This window comes from Pinus tabuliformis, chromosome 4_1 (genome assembly GCF_031772625.1).
Source record: "Pinus tabuliformis cultivar Carrire ecotype Pingquan chromosome 4_1, CPIR1, whole genome shotgun sequence".
NCBI lineage: Eukaryota > Viridiplantae > Streptophyta > Pinopsida > Pinales > Pinaceae > Pinus > Pinus tabuliformis.
The window spans coordinates 527,504,326-527,510,325 of record NC_142303.1 but is presented as its reverse complement, the minus strand read 5'-3'; the positions used below and the strand labels follow the sequence as shown (position 1 = coordinate 527,510,325).

The 6,000-nt window shown below is 39.0% G+C and overlaps 1 pseudogene; it reads left to right on the top strand.

Moving 5' to 3' along the window:
- The first annotated feature begins 215 nt into the window (after nucleotides 1-215).
- Nucleotides 216-593, top strand: LOC149176905 (persulfide dioxygenase ETHE1 homolog, mitochondrial pseudogene; annotated as a pseudogene).
- The last annotated feature ends 5,407 nt before the right edge of the window (nucleotides 594-6,000 follow it).

Genomic DNA, 6,000 nt, shown 5'->3' with positions numbered 1-6,000 from the left:
TTACAAGGCAACAACCGATGCCGAGAGCAGAAATATGATACCATAAAAAAAACGCAGTCAATCATTACAGGCTTCAATACATCAAACACAGTCTTCTTGCGTTGCTTCAAACAGCCAGGCTTCAATACATTAAACGCAGTCAATAAAAAAACGCAGTCACCCACCGATGCCGAGAGTCTTCAATAAAAAACTCAGTTCCACGGTGAAACAAGAAAATGGCTTTCACTGGAGATGCTCTTTTAATACGTGGCTGTGGTCGCACTGATTTTCAGGGAGGAAGTGCGGAACAACTTTACAAATCTGTGCACTCAAAGATTTTGACATTGCCAAAGGACACATTGTTGTTTCTTGCTCATGATTATAAGGGCCATACAGTCACGACTGTAGAAGAAGAATCGCTCTATAATCCTCGGCTTTCAAAGGATATGGATATATTCAAGAAGATAATGGAAAATCTTGGTCTTTGTTATCCAAAAATGATTGATGTAGCAGTGCCAGCAAATATGGTGTGTGGTATTCAAGATGCAGTGAAAGTGTCAAGTGGAAAGTTCTTTTCCGCTACTATTCAGAAATCGACAGACACTAAGACGTGATTAATCCAAATGGACGTGAGGTTTCAACGCATCAAGGTAATGGAGCAGAAACGCAGCGTTCCAGGGAATGCATCAACGCTCACACTCAGGAAATACATTCAATATCAAAACGCATACCAATTATTCATGGTCTGAGGGCGCAGCAGTCTCCAGAGGGGCAGTCTCTGGTAGTCTCAGGCCAGGCAGAGGCAGAGCAGCGCAGGACAGACAGGACAGAGGGGCGCAGGACAGAGCAGCACAGTGCTCACGGCAGGAGTTACAACCTATTTTGGGACCTGTGCTCTGATACCATGTCAGGCCAGGGTAACTCCAGCAATTAATGAGCGCAAGACAAAACTGGGTGATTTATGCATTAGACAATTATTTATTTATACACATACACAACGGATCAGTTCATCTTCTAGATGACTGTCCAGCTTCACCTCATCCGTTTCGGATTAGGTGTCAACAAAATCTAATTTTGCACTGTTTTGTTACCTTCAACTTTGCTTCCTTATTTCCCCATCCCAGTGGATATGGGTTTGGATGATCATGAACTTCCAACCCCAACTTCTTGACTAGCTCTATTGCAATGAAATTCGTCTGCGATCCTGAGTCAAACAAAGCATCAATCTTTGTCTTCTTGACCTGTATCTTTATATGGAAGAGTTTGGTCATTTCTTTCTCTTCCTGTTGTTGAAGGCTACTCAGATTCACCTCCTTTTGCACTAATGTACAGACGATCTTCTCATCCACGTCTGAGTTGCTTTCAACTTGGTTGCTCAAATCAATGGCCATGAGATTCTTCTTCTTATTATCTTTCTTCTTGTTCTTCAGGTTTAGCTTTGGATGCAACTTCCAGCACTTCTCCTCTATATGGCCATCAATGTTGTAGTGGTTCTAGGATTTTTGCACTGGTGTGTTGTGGTTGTCGTCTTTTTATCTTTTCCCCCTTTTTGCTTCTTCTTCCCCTCCTTAGAAGCTTCATGTTGCTCCTTCTACTTCGATCCACTTGATTGTGCTCTTTTCAGGCCTATGTTCTCCAGATATTGTGCCTGTACACAAGCCTCATCCACCAATCTAGGCTTGAACAGCATCACTTGCTCATGCAAATGGTGGTGCAGATCCCCCAAATACTTGAGTACATCTGAGTTCTTTGGAGAGATACCCAACATTATAGCCATATTTTTGAATTTTGTGGTGTACTCCTGCACGCTTTGGCCTGGCTTTTCCCTGAATTAATGCCATTGTACCAACTGGTCCTCCACGTACCCAATGGGATAAAACTGTGACTTAATGAGGGTTTTGAAATCGTTCCACTTAGTCACTGGAGGTTCTCCCTCCAACCTCAGAGTTTCCCTGTAGCTCTCCCACCAAGTCAGAGCATGGCCCTCTAATTTCAGCCGCGCGAATGAGATCTTTTTCCCTTCCTTGATCTGATAGATGTTGAAATAAACTTCCAACTGCTGCAACCAGTGGTTCAGCTTAGCGTCGATCTCGTCATGATTCGACTTGATATCGACTTTTGCTTCCATTTTGAACAAGGATTTATTCACGACACTCGAACTGGAATGATCTCTTCCAGGTTCTTTCTTCGACTGGTTCCCGATCCCCCTTTGATTTTTCCTCTGCAGTCAAACCCCCATCTTCTCCAAATATCCCCAGCTTATTGCTTAGAGCCGCTATGAGGAGGTTTACATTGCACTTTATATCTGCAACTTGTTGTTCAAGCGCAAAAACCTCACCTCTGCAAGATCACGAGGTTCGTTAACAGATTCGTCGCCCATAATTAGGGTTTTACGATATTCGACCCCATCGATCTAAATGCCTGCAATCTCCACAATATACCCAAAGAAACCCACTTTGATACCAAATGATCTGTAAACTGTCGTGGATATTCCACTGGACAGTTCATCACAACAAATCTAATAATATTATATTAAAACTCTGAAAATTCTACACTATTACAGTTTATTAAACTTTAAGATTTGTGGATTTAACTGTAATTAGTGCATGCATGTGAATGGAAATTATGCAGAAAAATAGAGAACGACAAAATAAGCACACACACACAAGACACAAGATATGCTCTCTGGGAAACCCTTTCGAGAGAAAACCCAGATGGAAGGTGAGGTCGCTTCGCTCTTTTTCTCTATCTGGAAATATAGTTGCAGGTACAAAGAAGTAATGAATATTGCCCATGGGCACAGATCCTCTCTATGTGCTCTACCTCCTATCGCTCTTGGTTATCTTTGCTCAGCTATGGAACAAAATGCTCTCGAAAGAATGGAATGCCTCTTCTTCCTAATGGCCCGGTTATAACACAACCCGATAGCCTACTAATGGTTAAGTTTGACTACATCAACTCTTAACTAGAGTTACAAAATAGACTCTTCAAGAGTCTTTTAAATTGTAAACACGCAGCTAGCCCCTTTTCCATGAATAATGGGGACTTACATGGCATCCTCCCAAACTATAGGTGTGAAAACAGGGAAGTCAACTTCTGAGTGGCATAACTTTTGCATACGGACTCCGATTGATGCGCTTCTTGCACCGTTGGAAAGGTCTCTATGTGTAGAATAGCATGAAAAGGTGTGGGGCTAAAGCCGCAAAGTTTTACCCCTAAAAAACATTGTTTGATAGTTCCCAAAAGGTTTCAGACCCTATTTCACCAGACTAGGTCTCACCGGTAAAAGCGGTCCCATGAGTTGATTTCTCCACTTTTTCCACTCCAAATGCACCGAGATGGATGACAAACAATATAAAAATTCAGATCAAAAAATAATATTTTTCTTTCTTCTTTTGCTTGTAACATAATATTACATAATGATATAAATACAATGACGATTATGAAGACCGAAACTAGTTACATTTTCCAACAATCCCTCTTAAGTAGGGAAGTATTCATAATTATACAACCGGTACAAGGATATTCTCAAATTAAAGAGTTCTCATAAGAAGAGTCGGATTGATAAGCCATCTTAAGCATCAACATCATAACCAGCTCTACTTATATCAAAGCATACCGTTGGTAGGATTTACGTGAGACACCACACTACCTCTTAAGGGACATACTCCATCCTCTTCACTAGGTATGTCCTAGGACTATTCTTATCTTGGATTCCCAATCCTCAAAGAATATCAGTCCTCTTCGACCATTCTTGTCTTAGATACTTGTCAAATCCTCAAAGAGTGTCAATCCACTTCCTATCTTGGATTCTCTATTCTCGAGGAATATCAATCTCATATGCTTATTCAATCCTCCATTCTCCTTCCTAGTTCCTTGACTTAGACTTACGCTGTTAGTCTTGGTCTAGTGCATAACACATGGAGAATATGATGTTTAACATCACTCCATCTTAACGAGAGAGGAGATCCTCATTCCCTACTGATCAGGGAATTGATTCTTGCTCGTTTTCAAACATTCAAGGACACTGCTTACTCCCTCTTAAACAAAGAGGAGATTCCTTACTTCCTTTCAATTGGGAAGTCATAACCACAAGCTCTTTAGCCTATCTTCATAAATACATCAGCTACTCGTTCTTCATGGAGATCTCTAGGTAGTAACTGCATGGCTACTCCTCCCCTTTGCATCTCATCATATTGGGTTTTTATCTTTCTAGATATAATGGAGCCAAACTTTGACAGGGTTCAGACCATCAACCTTTCATATCACTTTCCTCTAATCATCATCAACAAAGGCACTTTATTGAGCCAATCGAAGTATAGGTAATCATAGCTTCCTCTAATCATGAAAGTGATCTTCATTGTCATTGAAACATCCAGTTATCTTCTTGTTTCACTATATTTTAATCCTAGGATGATGTAAACATCTTGACCATATAATCCTTCAAGGATTACCAAAGGCAACCACTCAATCCATGTATTTATTGAATTGAGTTCAAAACAAACAGTTGTAGATACAATTACCTCGACTGCCATTATGCATTTCTACAACATTCTTCCAAGTAGTAAAACTATATACCAACCAGATAACCAATACCAAAATATCAAAATCACGATTACCTCATCATGATGGCCTTTTGTCAAGATATCAAATTTTGCTTACTTGTTTCCTTTGAAATCAACATCCTTCTGCATGTTCTATCTCCATATTATACAAGAATCCTTCTCCATGCTTTTGATTTGAATCAAAAGTGCCCATGGATAAAGCTGCAATATAATCTTTCTCAGAGTTGTCATTATTAACTCTCTTTCTTTTTTCAAGAGACCATATTTGATGTTGATCAATATCATCATGTCCAAATCATGCTATCTTATGGAAGAGTCTTGCTATTTAGCCATTTCAAAGCATACCAAACTTCTTTTTCCAAGCATCGAGTAATCATATGAAAGACTTTCGAGCATATTCTTATGACCAGCACTTTCTACAAGATTCTTGTAGACATGAATTCTACATTACATTGGCATTTGGACTCTGAATCTAATAGCTGATTAGATCATTATATTAAGTAAATAAACAATCTTGTTATCTTCATTTGCAGCATCTAATTGGCATTCGGTATTGAGATATATTAAGGGCATTTTTTTAAGTCCAATTGTTTCCTTTGAGATAATTGACATTGGCATATAATTTTTGTTTGGGTAATTGCTTATCCTCTAGTTTGCCATCTAATCAAAACACATTGTAAATCCTTGTTGGTTGATAACCTATATTTGGCATCTAAAGTCTAGCTTGGAAATTAATTATTGAAGGATTTTGATTAAGAACATTTGCAAGAGTTTTATTGGGTTAGTATCTAAGCAAGCAAGAACTTTGATTGTTGGTGGTTTTGTGATTCTTGTTTAGTACACCATTGGAAGAACATTGGAATTCATCTAAGTACTCTTGGTTCATTAATTAAATATATCTCATTGGTAATTGTCCCCAAGAAGATTGATTGAATAGTGTTCATCTTCATTATTCTTGGTTTTGTGATTCTTGACCAAGTAGCTGGATGCCACCTCCCACAATTGTTTTGCAAAAATTTTAATGTTGGGACCAAGAATATACTGATAGCAGAATTTTTAATATTTGGAATTAAAATATACTGATAGATTTGGTAAAAGACTAGACTTTGCTTCTCGTGTAAACCTTTGGTCATAATTCACTTTTGCATGCTTCCAGTGTCAGCCAAACATGGATAGTCCATTTTCTTTTCATTTTTGCACGTTGATTGCGCTGCCGTGCACATGCATCAAAAGAAGCATGGACATTAACTTAACTGCAGTCACTGGACTCCACCGACTGGCTGAGAAACTGAAATTGCAATCTGTGGTTCCTGAATAAACATAAAGCAGACAATATCCAAAGAAGGTGTAATGTTTATTCGATGTTTGTCATTTTCATGTTGGACCCATAAAATATCATTCCAGGTAAGGAAGGGTGATCTGTTGCAAACGGACAGTCGCACAGAACATTGTCCTA